This window comes from Dreissena polymorpha, chromosome 5 (assembly GCF_020536995.1).
Source record: "Dreissena polymorpha isolate Duluth1 chromosome 5, UMN_Dpol_1.0, whole genome shotgun sequence".
NCBI lineage: Eukaryota > Metazoa > Mollusca > Bivalvia > Myida > Dreissenidae > Dreissena > Dreissena polymorpha.
Genome location: NC_068359.1, coordinates 28,261,776 through 28,278,675, shown reverse-complemented (window position 1 = coordinate 28,278,675; position 16,900 = coordinate 28,261,776). Strand labels below are relative to the sequence as shown.

General features: G+C 34.5%; 1 pseudogene; it reads left to right on the top strand.

Moving 5' to 3' along the window:
• LOC127831132 (uncharacterized) overlaps window positions 1-16,900 on the top strand; it is a 78,914-nt pseudogene that overhangs the window by 51,311 nt on the left and 10,703 nt on the right.

The window sequence follows — 16,900 nt, the reverse complement described above, 5'->3', positions numbered from 1 at the left end:
AGGTCAAAGGTCAAGGTCACAGTGACAAAAATCGTATTCACACAATGGCTGCCACTACAACGGACAGCCCATATGGGGGGCATGCATGTTTTACAAACAGCCCTTGTTTCTTAAAATTTGACACAGCATTTGTAAAAATATTACAAGATATGTACATTTCCAGAAAGGAAATTTATTTCTGCATTGAATAAGTTCATGGAAATCGTTGCACAATTGATGAAGTTATGGCTATTGAAAGCGATGCATCCGGTTTTCGGGTAATTTTGAGTTGAATACCTTGTTTGATATAGTACAGTACGTCGCATGGGTATAAGAACTGTATTAAAATATGCCGACCGGTTTCGCACAGCTCATCATGGCATATAAACATACACAATAACGTCAAATTGTCAAAGTTACTTCGTCAAATGACGTTACTTATATTATGACGTCAAACGTCAAATTATTACATTGAATTTAACAGAAGCTTAAATAAATCAATAACAAATTATTCTTTTGCTAACCTTCACGTCATTTGACGTTATAACTTTGACAATTGACGGTTGTTTCTGCACACGGCCGCTAAGTCAAACAGCATTCCCGTGTATTACTTCGAGTTTCGCAAATAGCATGGTATAATGCACTGCAATATAATAATTGCATATGTGTCCATATTTGAACCGTTTGAAACATCGCCATTGCTTCAAAAAAACAATCCAAGTAATCGCTTTTATGCACACTCGAGTTTTCTCAAAGATTTTATTTCGGCAGCCATTGCTATTCAAAGTATGTCACTTTTCAAATGTCTCGTTACAAGTCTGAATGGTAGCTGAGAGGTGTGTTAACATTTATAGGTGCGAGAAATTGAGTATTGGAACATAACAAATAGATTGGAGGCGAAAGTCACAAGCTGGAAGTTGTAAGATGAGATAATATATATGAAAAGTATTTACTATGTGGTTTATATATAAATATTTACATTCACTCTTAATTTTCTGTAGAAAAATGAACGAGTTCATTTTGCGTAAGCCGGCGATGCCGCCTTCGAAGGCGGAGCTTCTAAAATCGGACCAATATTTTCAAGACGCTGGTCAAGCGTAGTTATACAGTGACCAGTACCGTGACCGTTCTACTTTTGTAAATATAGTAACAAACATTAATAAACATTACCCGTTTGCTTACTTTTGTTTCTTTAATGCTTAATTTTTCTATGCTAAATTTATCCCATCAATTTTCTTAGTTATCAAATATTTCATTAAAAATATATTTCCAAACAAGCTTTCCGTATTTTATTTTCATCACTTGAATACGCAATTTATGACATGTCTTGTGTGACGTCATTTCGGTGACGAAACATTTTACGAAAACTATGGACGTGGTGGATTTTCTACAGTTAAATATTTGTTAAAAGCATCGAACGAATCCAAAACGTATTTCGGATTGTGTGTTTGTCATGCAAAACACCTTAAGAACAGACACTGGACGTGTATATCGCTGTAACTTTATTTTTATTAGGATTGGATTAAAGTTGCCATTCAGGTAAGCGTGTCGTTTATACTAAATTTAGTTTTTCTGACCCCTGTCAAAGCTTAAATAATGGCATTTATCTATTCTACAGCACAGTTTCAGCTGCAATCGATGTTTTAATTTTCCAAATAATATGCTACGTGTAATTATAATTAATAGTAAAACTTCAGAACTCCTTTTGTTCTCGCAGGAATATTGAATAACAAAACCTTAAGGGGCGGGTCCTAGCTGTTCCCGAAACTAAGATTACAACATGTGTTGCCTCCCTAAAAGCATACAATTCTGAGTTGTTTTTATGCTCGGATATGTTTTAATTTTTTCAAATCAAAGGACAAATATAAATATAAGGATTGATTCTTATTTTTCGGGCTTTTATGCAGTATGAACGCTCAGGGCGAGTATTGAAAATTTACCGAGAAGCGCTAGCGCGCTTCACGGAATTTTCAAATCTCGTCCTGAGCGTTCATACTGAATAAACGCCCGAAAAATAAGAATCAATCCTTAATTACCTGACCTGTGGTGCCAAACGGTACCAGACAACGGGTTAAGTGAAGTGATGTATATAATTACTTTTTCACGAGCTTGCGTATGACTCTTATCCGACCAAGTAAACAATTAGATTAAAATAATTATTTGTTGTTATTCCAACGAGGGAGCTACTGCATCCATGTGTGTACAGATATAACCGTTTCGTTCAAATTATGCGAAAAGTCTTAATATGGTTAAATAAGCTGGTTTAATTAAATAAGTTCAAAAGTTGATTGGAAGCAGATCCGTGCTCTGTGGTTAAATACTGACACGATGACGAATGGGTCGCAGATTCGATCAAAATGCCCAGTCCGATTTTGTGCAATATTACTTATTGGGGGAAGTTGTACTTGAGGGTTAAATCTCTAAAATAAGAAAAATTTACGCGTACAACTTAAACAAATTAGCCTTTTTTCGCAAATGTTAACATTTTTTTATTTTTATAAATTTTGACATAATATTAAACCTTTATTTCAAATATATAAATTGCATGACATTATTTCGGATCGCTGGGTTTTTCCAATGCGTTAAATGGTAAAGAATCACATTTTTATAATAATAGTAATATTATTATTATTATATCTTATTGTTTTATCTGTATTTATATTCTTTAATGACAATTATTTGGTATTTAGTGCTATGTTGTTATGCCTAGTTACTTGACAAAGAATTACGTGTGTATTAAAGCATGAAAACGAATATATTTGTATAAGCCTGAATAAACTGTCTGTCTGTCTGTCTGTCTGTCTGTCTATGTTAAATTGTTAACCGCAACTGTGATTTAACACATGTGACGTCATGACGTCAAAAACACATGACGTAAATAGAACACCAGAATGTCATGAGCAATAGAAATAGAGTCACGCTGCACATACAGCCATGAAAAAGATTGTGAAAAGTTGGCACGAGGCGATTATACGACGGAGATGGGATACAGAGAATGACGAAACGGATCCAGCAAAAATACGACACGAAATTGAGAAAACAAAGAGAGAGAGAGAGAGAGAGAGAGAGAGAGAGAGAGAGAGAGAGAGAGAGAGAGAGAGAGAGAGAGAGAGAGAGAGAGAGAGAGAGAGAGAGATAAAACACGAAAAACGTGAGCAAAAAAAATAATCCAAGCTAAACAAAAGGCTTCACCGTCAAAGCAGGAAGCGTGCTCTGAAAGCACTGGCTTATTTTGACTGCTAATCTAATCATGAACAAGGTGGTGGGGATCGATACCAGACCGCAGAGGAAGATGTCGTGAAATGCGAGGAGGTCAACATCGAATGCGCCTTGTTGGATGAAGACGTCAGTATGCTGATCATGTTTTCGGGCTTTCATTGAAACTGTTTGCAATGACTGTTTATAAAATACGTGTGTTATTTCGTGAATAATAAATGTGAAAGGTACGAGTTAATCATATGCTATGTACGAATAAAAAATGTAACGTATCTGCATCTTGTGCAATTTATTCGATGCAGTCATGTTATTTACATCCAATACTGAACAACTTATTAAACTTATTTTACTTGCTTTCAACGCTTATTGAGGCACTCTCAGGTTCATTTCGAGTATAAACCTAACAATATGTCTCTTTGTGAAATCTCGAGAACGCTCACAGAAAGCGAACCCGAGACCTCACGGTCAGTTTCAATACACAACCAAGAACGTTCAAACAAAGGAACACGGTTCTTTAAAGTGAAAAACGTAATGCAAAATAATCGTTTGTTTATTTTCAAATTAAATATCTGAACGCTTAAGATCTACCGTATGTTCGACGCACGATTGAATTGCTTATTATATTAGTATTTTGTTTCCGTAACAAAAAAAGTTCGACCATCGGTTAGTTTGGTCAAATAAGATGATTAAAATAAGCGCAAGTGCACATGTCGCCGTTATTGACGTGTTTATCTCAAAACAACATATTGATTACCACCTACAAAGCACCGTCGTAGCGTTTATATTTCATTATTACTTTAAAATGGGGACGTTGAGATGTGATACAAATAAAAGAAAGTTACTGCGTGGTGTGCATATAACAAGCTTGGCACGATTTAAGAAACGGTGAGCCTTGTTCAATGCATCACCTGATATATCAATCGTGATACAGCGGCTATCTCCGGACTCCTCCGTAAGATTTAAGCAATAAACCGTTTGCTCATATGGTGTGCTGATATATTACACAACGATCGGTCAGTAACCTTTAATTCTCTATTTATCTTGATCAATCTTAAGTAGTAGTGTTCCGAGATAGTGGTACACTTCAGAACGTTGATTGGAATTTTGGTGAAAAACAAGTTAACACAACACCTTAATTGTTATGAACAAATGGGGCTTTTTGTTTATCTCCTTCCTGTCATGGACCATATAACTAAATAGGTTACCTGCTGATGCACACAATGATACCTTCTAAATCTACAAACATAAAAAATAAACATTTGGGCATTGTCCACCAAATAAAAAGTTTAATTTAGTTGACTCGATGATCACGCCAATACTTTGTTATTGTTCTCATATATGGGGATATTAATATCTTGGTGAATACGGAAGATTAGCACTATGTATAACGTTGATGCCATTTGTAAACGGAATTGGTGTAATTTACTTGAAATGCAACCTTCTTGTTATTTAAGAAATTGCTATTTATATCTTAACTCACTTTATTAATCTGGTAGGACATAATGTGTATCCAAAATGAATAATTATTTTGTCAAATGGTTTTGAAGATCAGCAGGCACAAGTTCAACGAGAGACAAGAATTGATGCGCTATTTGCGATTGTTACGCTGGTATGATCCAAAGCGTGGTCGACAACTTTGACGCCGACATTTGGTCCCAGAAAGGTTAAGTACGGTCTAAACGTGCACTCACTGCTAATGTAGATTATGCAATCCGGATCTTCCTCTACACACGAGATAGATGTTGGCAAAACCATACACACAAAAATCAGATAGGGCCTAGCCGGCAGAGTTTGATATTGATATTGAGATATTTCTTAAGGACCGAAAAAAGCACAGTTGCCCCTAAAAAAGAGCACAAAACAGGTGTTGAAACTGAAAGTTTTGGCCAAAAGGGATGTGTCCGCAAACCATGCAAAGCAAACTGACTTTGGTTATCGCAAACTGACGTTGGTTATCGCAAACTGACTTTGGTTATCGTCAAGATACACCTACCACACAGTCATGTCCTTAATACAATGGATATAATGCGCGGTTATTCCGAGAGCATGCATGTATATATGAAACCTGCAGACCGAGACGCGATAATCAGGGTGCAGAATCAACGGGAATATCAGGAATTTACACACGGGCTGGACAGAGTGTAAGCACAACGTAAAGAACTTTAATTTTGCAAAGATCTCATGTTAATGAAATTCATTTGCACAAATGTTTAGTGCATAAAAGACAGTTTTTCTTGCAGTTTGTGTCGGTATCTTCAGGTTTAAGAATAAAGCTTTGAATACGTCTTAAATCGGTGACAACATTTCACGTTGCGTAAAGCATTATCGTGCAGTATACATGGATTGTTTGATAAGAACACAGGCTTATAAAATAAAGTAAATGTTATGTGTTTCACATTGCCATAAGCAGTATTTCACGTTGCCATAAGCAGCATAAAAATATGTCTTTATGCAGCACTTACTGGTGTCTATAACGTGTAATTTGGAACCCAACAAAGTCACGTAATCCTGCACCTCACAACAGCCTGGCTCCATCTTAAGCGCGCACAAAAGTGCTGAAATATTAAATGTAAAGATTGAATGAAGATTTGGCATCTACCTTTTTACATAATTACACATAGAATAACACTTCTCACACTACTACATGATTTAACATGCTAAACCATAATAACTCATGAATAACGCGACTAAGACTACCGAATGATTGAAAAAGGTAAAACAAACCGACCTCAAGGTCCATCATAAAGCTTTGGACAACTGGTTAATCTCGCCCCAAATATTGTGACATAGTTTGCATTTCTTCTTCTTGCCATCATGACCAAGAGTAGGGGCATCTGCCTCAATGAATATTAGTGTCGCAACAAGGCATGTACAGACTGCAGTTGACAAAACGGCTTGCAGTCGACGTAGAGAGTGCCGTTGAACTGCTGAAGTCTTGTCAGCTGTTTTGTGGTGGCGAACTCTATATAGTCCTTTGTTAGATTAAATAAGTACATTTGTTTAATTGCAATTATGTATATTAATGCTTCTCATGGGCACGTTTGAGGATGAGTTTCAACGTCTGTGGTTTTTAAAGGTTGACGTCTGTGGCGCTGAAAACTTCTATAGCCTCTTCTTCTATTTACTATCGCCAATATGCCACGATGAAGACGATTTCTGTTATCTTGTTTGTTTCTTCTGCTTCAGATTATTTACATGTTTTACAATAAATTTCTGGTGTGTACGAAGTAATCACCAAATAAAGATTTAGTCCTAGTTTGCATACTATTAAGTCGGTAGTAATAGAGGTATTATCTCTTACTCTCATAGTATCGCTCCTCCTCATAGTATCGTGCCTTTAACGATAAAACCGTCAAAAAGTACTGGGAAGTTGATGTTTTTTGTTCCATTATTGGAAGTTGTAATTTATTTGAATGTTATCCATGACTATTACGACGATCATTCTCATGATTTACGGTGTTCGTTGGAAAGTAGGTCATGTTTATTCCAGGGCGATGATTTGATTTTTAATTACGTAACACACAATTATGTTAGTTTGTTTATGGATTGGAAGTAGCTTTATCAAATGTTTAATATGCCGATTATTTTTTTATAAAATATAAAACTATTTTAAGAACAACATAAGGAAGAGTTTCTTTTTTCCATTAAGTTACTTTATTTAGAGCAAGCAAATGCGCATAGTAACAAATCTAAGCAACCAATTAGAAGGGCCTATACTATGAGACAGTTTACATGAAACAGCTTACTACAGTGAGCTAAATTAAGCGAGTATTTTGTGAAAACATCGCGGATTTAAATGCAGTTTTCGTTGTTATGTCCAAGAATACTCATTTAACTATAGATTGACATATCACACATACGTGATTTGTATTTGTTCACTTCCAAAATTCGCATGTATTCATTAAGAGGGCCAGTACTACGGAAAGACGTGCTGTATTAAATCTACATGTTTCAAAAATTGCATGCGTTTTTTATTGGTAAAAGAAATATATGGCTATTGAAATTTATTTACTGGCATATGGTAGCACTAAAGACCTATAAAATACATTTTATAGGTCTTTTGTAGCAGTGGATGCTTTAGAAAAAACTTTTAACAAAATTTTATCATGGGAACCGGACTGCGTGATGTTACCATTTTGAAATGTGACCGTAATGACCCATCTAGAAATTCCTCGCTCCCGGTTAGGTGGCACTGGGGTGAATTAAAATTACATATCTTTAGGGTATGGGTAACCTATGGTCTTTAAAAATCAATTAGGTATTTATAAGATGTATTTCTTGTGTTAGGTTTTAGAAAAAATGTCTCAAAATTTGGATAAAAACATTGAAACTAATGATTATCTCCATGCAGAGTTGTCGTTCCTTGCTCTCACATACAAGAGCCAACTATGCTGGTTCCCGTCAAATCACTGCGCGGAGGTTGAGGAAATTTTTAATCTTCAAAAAGGAGGTTTTCACTTTTGGCGGAAGTCAATATTTTACGCTGCAGAAACAGAACAGAATTTTGAAGGTAAATTGTGAAAACTCTAAACGTATGGGAAACACTTTCCTAGGTAAATAAACATAGCACATAGATGAAATTAATGAGTAATATAGCCAAAACTAGGATTGCATTCTGTTTGAATATACTGTGCATGCCATGAAATGAGTCACATTTCTCAATTTTTCATTAAAAATGAGGTGGGTGGGGGGAAAGATCTAGAGCCATAGTTTCACAAGTGAAGAAGCCAGTCTTGTCTTTTGGTTGTATTTTCAATGTATGTTGCCTATGTTATGACACTGACACACAAAGTCTTTCTTGTGTCACTTTCTGTTTTGATGAAATGGATTTGACTGTTTGCAGCCTTTTACAACTCGGAGTTTGGTCAAAAATATATCCTTTGCCACCTTAAATCTAATCAAACAAAAAAAAGTGTTACAAATGGACAACACATTGGTAAGTTGATAAATGCTATGATATTCGATCAATATTTGCTGTTAGACTTTGCATAAAACCAGTATTTGCATTAAAGAATATGTATCAGGGATTTCAATGGACGCAGAATCCTGCATTTTGACGCGAGTAAATTAAAAATGACTCATTTTTGACACAACCCTTTTTTCTGCTGTGTGTCATTTTGACGCGTCGAAAATTTGACCCTTGCGTCAGTCAGTTAACATCTCGTGTTCCATGGTAATAAATCCCGCTGTGCTCCTAATTGAAATTAATGTTTCAGCATTTGAAACTCGGTCTAATACCGTCTATAATCGAGGGAATACCCCGGGCGTTGTTTATCTTATCTCATCTCTTCCAATACACATGTCACCGTCTAAATAGTGCGTGCCCACTAACTGGGTAATTAGCAGCAGTGATTACGTGATAATTGATTGCCCATCCGATAATTGCAGGTTTTTTGCAGACTTTTCAGACGGCACGGTTAAAGAAAGTCGGCAAAATTAATTAAAGTAAAAACCATATTGATCAAAGGTCTATTAATTACGTAGATCCAATAGTATATCAAAGTCCAGCCAGTTTTGTCAGTTGTTAATCCACCGATAATTACGAGTAACACCCATCTTATATAAACTGGAATCACAGTTCATTTCATATACTAACAAGTAATAATTCTACACATGAACATTGAGAAAACACATTTTCTCGATAAGATATAAATTATCCGAGTAGAATTAAATTGCTGCGTCATGACCTTCGACATTGTAAATAGCGGACTTAACATTCAACCCGCGTTCAATTCAAAGCTGGCGATTCAAATTGCAAGAAATGGAGATTCAATAATGGAGAAAGCATTAACTGGATTTAACAAACATTTGATAAGGTTTGTTAAACCCGATAACAACAAGAAAAATTTGGATTATTAAAGTTAAACTACTACAGGTAAGGCATTCCAAAGTGTACATATTTCGGACATGTATAGTATTCGGATAAACAGTAATAGATATACTAGATGTTCCATGCATTTTGATTGTGTTTTGTTAGAAAAGCTATCATAGGGATGATGATAATATAATGTCAGACGATAAATATGTGATGAAAAGGTGCTACCGGTACATATCTTAAATAATTTAAATGTGTTAAAAGACTTAAATGTGTTATAACTATAAGGAAGTATATTAAATGTACCAATTCATTAAAATATGTTGTGTTATTTATCATGGTATTGTTGTTTAATTAAGCAGTATAACTTTTTAAGATATTGTGTTACTCTAAGAGTATATTGTTAATTTGTTATCTAAAAAATTGAATAATAAAGACAAAAACACAATTAACGCGCTTCAAAATTGACCCCACCATTTTTCAATTTGACTCCTCAAAATTTCAGTCCAGGGGTCATTGACTCCTGGTTTTTAAAATCTATTGAAATCCCTGTGTATGTTTCTATTTTGTGAAATTATTAAAAAGCAAACAATATTAATGACAGACATTTCATGCCACTACCAGTTCGTGACTGTGCTATTTATTTAGGGAGGCATTGGACATGTCGTCCCGCTGATAATATTTAGACAGATAGCTGTAAATAATACCGTTTAGGTGCGAATGATAACGGGAAACTTTCGCACTTTTATTGTCACCTCTGTACAACGTTTATTCACGTTAAATGTATTTTTTACATGCATTTCAAGTGTTTTCAAGATGATTAAAAAAATGCATTAAAATTAATTAGAGCTGTAACGATTCACCAACAGCTCGATTCAATTTGGATTTCAGACACTCCGATACCGATTTTTTCGATTCGATTCATCTTCCAACCTAGTTTTATCATATATTCACTCTTCTGCCTCAAAATAAACATTTCTTTTCAAATGTGTTGCATACCTAGATATCTTGGTCATTTGTGTGTTTGTTTGATATAGTTTGGTTGGTGTAACAGTGTTTTAAAAAGTGTTGAAAGCTTGTTAAATTAACATTTGTAAGAACTATTTAGCAAGAAATTGCCGATTGTCTTACAAAGTCAATATTTCAATACAACACATAAAAAAGAATAGCAAATTAGGACTCAATTTTAATACCAATAAACTTCTGACTAGAAGAATTTAGATTATGGTGACTACACAATAATATAAAAAATAAATACATAATCATAAGAATATCTGGAATCAGTGGAGTGATAGTACTATCACTATTATACTTATACCCAAAACCGCTACAAGCATGTCTACCATTGTACCGTGACGGCATCACCTGTTACCTGTAGGACAAATCACATTCTCTAATAAACTTAACAAATTCCCAACAGAAGCAGAACCACTTTTCTGGCTGGCGACTTGAGTAGTTGCACTTGTGCTACCTCTTAGTCTTGCTAAATCAACGTTATGTTTGCGTTTGACATGTTGCATTAGATAAGTGGTTGAGCCGGACTTAGGGTACGCCACATCCGTGAAGCAGAGTTTACACTTTTTTTATCGGGAGGGCTACCATCCCGAAACCCAAAATACTACCACACTTTTGATTTTAGCTTCTTGGGCGCATCTGATAATTTCAATTTGTCTGCCACAACTGGTTCAGCCATTTTGACGCTTTTTCCGAAAGTAGACCGTAACGCGCTTATTGATTTGATGACTTAAGTAATAAGCAACCAAGCGCGCTCGTCGTAATTACAGGTAAAGATAAAAACTATACCTTCCCGTATCAAATAGTCGGAGTACAGCGGGCTTAACGTATCTATGTCTATATATGTCTATTTGTTAAAAAATCGAATCGAATTCGGTAGGTTTGGTATCGTAATTGAATCGACGCATTTAAAACCAATTTTCGATGCATCGGATCGAATTGTTGCACCTCTAATTAAAATGTATTTCAGTTGACAATTTTACATATTTCATTTTATACATTAAAAATATAAAGAGTTCTTCTACTTCTTCTTCTCTTTATTTTACATGTTTATATAATACATTAACAATATGGAAAATGAATAGATAAATATATTTAAAAAATGTTTCCATGCACAAGTACACAAAAATATACAAAAAATACAACAGCGTACAAAACACAAAGAAAATATATTAGAGCTACACATTTCAGAATTCCTCTTTGTAATGGATCTGGTCACGTGTTGTGTGCGGTCCCAGGCCTATGATGTGACTGCATTTCCCTCAGTAGTAAAAGTATACTGTAAGTCATTTTTATTTTTCTTATACATAATTATAGTTGTTAACACTGTTGCAATTTACTACATTAATACACATCTCTTTCTGATTCACAAATATACAGTATTATTCACACTTATCCGGCCATACATTTTCAGTGGGATGAAACATATACCCATTTTCAGCACAAATATCAGTGGCACATATGGGTAGTGGAACAAAACGTCCATAAACTATTATGAGGGTTGAATAAAAGTTAATTCGATTAGTTTTATTTTAATTTAGTTTTACTTGAATAATACACATGATAAACACAGAAAATAATCTTTCACGTGTAATAATGTTCATTGTGTTCATGAATTAAAAAAAGGATTTGAAATAAAGTGTTGTTTGTTGCATGCTTATGTTTATTTAATTATTTATAGTCATTGTTTTAATATTTTAACAATAAAAAGTTTTTTTCACCTTTTTCAATTATTATATTCTAAGGTATCAATCAAAATGTATTGTTATTGTTTACTTATTGATGAGCTTGAAGCCGTGTACATGACCGCTAATATTTATTCGAACCCGCTTACTAAGTTTTACCACCTTTGATCGAAAAACAAATCGGTCGATACCATGATCATCACTATTACTTGATGATGAAACAAAATGGTAACAACAAGGAACACACTTTACTATGTCAAGATAAAGTTTTCAAAACCATGCAAAAATAAATATAAAAATGTTTGTAGAGGATAGTATTCTTTCATTTGAATCATTCAGGGATTGGCTTCTATTGCACAGTACGCATTACCCAGTATTGTTGACCAGAGCCCTACTTTAAAACAAGTTGGCCTACCTAAACAATTCATATCTTAACCCTGCATACAAAAAAATATTGAAAAAAACCCACAAGCACTAATATATAAAGATTAGTTTTTCAGATCACTTAATGTAATGATTGTAACTGTAAAGTGGTTTGCAATATTTTTACACATTTGTAAGTGTTGTGACCATATATTCTGTCTCATGAAATTGCCTATGAATGAACCTTTTCAGAATCACACATACACAGATAAGTGTGACGGCCTCCAAAAAGTTCAAAATGAGAAAACGAAAGACAGAAAGCAATACCTGGGAAAGTGACCTTAAAAGCAAGTGTAAAATTAGAAAGGACTTTGATTCGGAAACCCAAACTAGTGTAAACACTATATCAGCTAGGGTAAATCCAGAGACATTAAATTCTGACCAAACAAAAGATGACTTGAACTCTGTTTGTGTCAAAATTGAGACTGATGAATGGTATAATATGGCTTCTGATTTTTATTCCGTTTGTGCCAAATCAGAAAAGGTTCTATGGGAAGAGAGACATCCAGATTTCAGCAAACAAGGTGGCTTAACCTCTGAATGTGTGAAATCAGAACTGACGAAATGTGAAGTTATGCGTAAAGATGTTTCCAGCCAAGCTTGCTTCAAGTCTGTATGTGTGAAAAAAACCACGACTTCCAATTCAAATGCACAAGATGAGCTCCATTCTGTATGTGGAGCAACACAACAGTCTCTAAATCCAATTACCGGTAAAGACCAAAGATATAGAACAACATATGACATCAATAATGAATGTGGTATAGCTAAACAGTATATAAAGACAGAAACAGACAATGGAAATACAACAGCAAATGATCACAATGCTTTATGTGATCATACACATTCAAGAACACCAGAGAATCAAGCTAAACTGGCCAACCTTAATTCTGTATATCTGACAAGGAAAGAGATTGAACTTTCAAATGTTTACGAATATTGTGCTAAATCAGCTGTGGGTGGAGGGACAATACAAATGGACCAATACTCCAACTTAAATGTACGAAGGCATTCGAACTCGGAAAAAGATGGAGGTGAATTATGTGAACTCAATAACTTAACCAATTAACATGGGATCACCATGAAACTTTTTTATTATGTAATAATATCAAAGCACAGTTTTTATAACAAGCCAGATTGAATTAAGCTGTTCGTAGTTTTGGCCCAGTATTTGTAAAAAGGCTTAATTTACCTTGCCTGCTCACTTAATCCGATTTTTTACATGGGATCATCATGAAACATGGTGGCTATGTTTGTGGGCATAAAATATCCATCAAATTTGATAATCAGCTGAATTGCAGTAAGCCCAGCTATATTAAGGCCCTTGCATTATCAAGTATTGCCAAATTAATGTCGTCTGCTTTCTAATAGGTAGTTTATAAGCTAGAAGTGATTTCATTGGAACCGAAATACAATAAAAGTGAGTGTTGTCCCGGAAAAGCATGTTGAGGGTTGAACTTGAATGTGAAACTGTTGTACCTGTTGAACATTTCTAGATTAGATACAGTAGTTTTACACTCATCGACTCAACCCTTTAAGTGGAGACTATACAAGCTGATCCAAGATGACAAACACATGCATTGTTTCTTCATTTCTTATTGCTGCTGTTCTGATGCATTCAATATTTGACCGAAACGACTGCATCAGTATTTTGTTATCTTGTTGAATGTTTAATTTTGAATCTTCTGAGAGGTGCTATGGATTTATTGTTGTTGACAGCATATTAAGTATCTTAATAATCTTTACAAAATCTTGCTTTTTCTTTGGAACTTTTATTCATGGATTTTTTAGAATGTCTGATGTAAGACTTCAGTCTTGAAAATTTGTGGTGCATTGGATTTCATTGATGAGAGGACCCAAAATCTTACTGAAATGTTAATAATATTATTTTTCACATTATGGTGATTTTGTTTAAGTGTGTAAATTATGGATACTCAATACACTTGAAATCCAGTATAAGAAAAAAGAGTCACACAAAATCCATATTTTGACGAAAAAAGAGGGTGTTGGAAAATTACTTAGTAATAACAGAAGTTTAATGTTAATGATATGCTTGCAGAGAATGCAGTGACAAGGACTGCATCCCCTTTCCTGGAACCAGCTAAGATTAAATTGGAGGAAAAGGGTGACCATGTGAAGAAAGTATGTATAAGTAACCAGTATTTTGTTTTCCTCTTATTGCAATCAATTATAGGGAGGTATTGAGCACTGTACAGTAGTGTACTGGTCCATACCTACATGTGTCTGTCCTGAAGATTCTGGCGCCATTTTCATCTTTTACTGCTGGGTGGATCTTCCTCAAACTTTGACTGTTGAATGACTTTCATGTGTGATTATCATAAAGTAAGGAACATTGGCTGCAACAAGTTTTTACAGAATTATGTCCCAAAATGTTTGTGTTTTTAAAACCTTTAGCTGCTTGGCGGACTTTGCTTAATCTTTCACTGCCTGATTAATCTTAATGTACATTGTAAAGACGTTAGTTAAGAATAACATTTTTGCTGTGACCAGTATTTGCAGAATGCGTTCCCTTTGTCTGTTGTTTAGGTAGAGTGTGTTTGTGAATGAGATATTTTATAGCTGTAAGCCTGTTGCATGGGATGCTTTTTTGTTTTGAGTTAAAGATAAATGTAATCGGAATAAAATGTGTTAAATGTAATGTATATTATTCGTATTCAACACCATTGCAGAGAATGAAGAAAAAGAGGTCCCTAGAAAAAGACAAGACATACAGTCTTCAAGAGAGGAACCTAGCCAGCTGTAATGACCTTGGACCTTGTGATTATGACCATTTTCTCTGTAAGCCTTGGAACAAAACATCCATTACCCGTATCTTGCACTAGAAAGTCTCACGAAAGATCAACAAACAAATCAATATTTTTTAGCTCCCTAAGCACTTAGTTTACAAGTTGAGTTAAGTGGTTAATTCGGTGTCATGTGTTGTGCATGGTCAACATTTGGCTTGTTACCACTCTACAGCCACAAGTTAAATCAATATATAGTAAACTTTGTCAGTATGTTTACTGTGAAAATATTGAAACCAAGTTATAATCAGTGTCAAGTAGGCTAAAAACTATGCTAATTTGTTAAATCATTGAAAATCTGTATTACTACTCTAGAAGACACATTTATTAATCAATCTTGATGAAACTTGGTAAAAATTCTAAACTTGGCAATATTGGAAATTGTATTGGGTTAAGTTGAGTGATAACTAGGACGGTAGGTAAAATTTTGCAAACCTAACCCTTTAAAGCCTTGTTTATGATTCAATCTTGATAAAACTTGCTCAGAATTTTTATATAACAATTTCAATGCCAAGTACAACTATAGGTAAAAAGTAAGTCACTGTGTTATCATATGACAAGCCATATAAATAGTCAATCTTGAAGAACATGGGTCAGAATGTTTATCTTGAGAGTAGCTACATGTATTTAAAATTTCGCTCAGATGTGGTAAAAATTAGGTTCCTAGGTCAAATCTGAGAAAATTAGTGATAACACTTAAAAAAAGTTAAAATGCCTCATTTGTGGCTGTTTTGGATTAAAGCGAGATTATACGAATTTTATATGTGTTGAATTGTAATATATTGATACAAATATGCTATAATAACACACAATATGCAAAAAAAATGATACATTTAAGACGAATTTCATAAAATGCAGCAAATACAAATAAGCCCCCCGAGCCGATTGTGACGAAGATTATTCGTACATATCTTCCTACAATAACCGATGCATTCGTCTTTTTAGTGAGTGTTCGTGTGTCGTATGAATCGATATCACTGCAGGAATTTCAAATGAACTGTTAAACTAAATTTAGATTCACATCGTACATGCATGATATACATGCTTGCGAATTTGGCTGTACAGCCCTTTTCGATTTCAGAATTAAATATCTGGCTTATTTAGCATTTTTCGACACATGTTCTTCTTAACTTTTATTTTAGTTTATATTGAAATATATGTATAATAAGTTTTTTACACATTTTATATTAATTAATAAATATTTGACAAGATCGTATATACCTGCTTTAAACTTGTTTCTTTTTCATATCTTAGCCTAAATAAAAAGTGGGTCACATGAAGTTACAAACATTAAAGTCACAAAGTTGAATTATTGACTTATTTTTAGCTCCACTGGCCAGAGGCCAGCGGGGCTTATGTCATGGTCCTGTGTCCGCCATGCGTGCGTGCGTTAACTTTTTCTTTAAACATCTTCTTCTCCTAAACTACAAGTCCAATTCTGATAAAACTTTGCACAAATGTTCTCTTCCAAGTTTTTTCAAATTATGCCCCTGGGGTCAAATTTGACCCTGCCCCGGGGGTCACAAAAATGAACATATGCTCAAATAAGGCCTATTTTGTGCAAACTTTAAGAATCTTGTTCATAACTATAGAGCCTAGGGCTACTAAATTTGGTATGTAGTGACATCTAATAGTCCTCTACCAAATTTGTTCAAATTATTCCCCTGGGCTCAAATTTAACCTTGCCCCGGGGGTCACAAAACTGAACATATGCTTATATACAGCCTCTTTTGTGCAAACTTTAAAAATATTCCTGTCCATAACCATTGGGCCTAGGGCTACCAAATTTGGTATGTAGTGACATCTTATAGTTCTCTACCAAGTTTGTTCAAATTATGCCCCTGGGGCCAAATTTATCATTTGAAGGCTCCCATTAAAAAGTTGTTCAAGAAAATTTGATTCGTCAAAAAACATGGCCATAGGAAGTCGTTGAACTTTGCATGTTTATGCGTTTTTGCTATTTATTC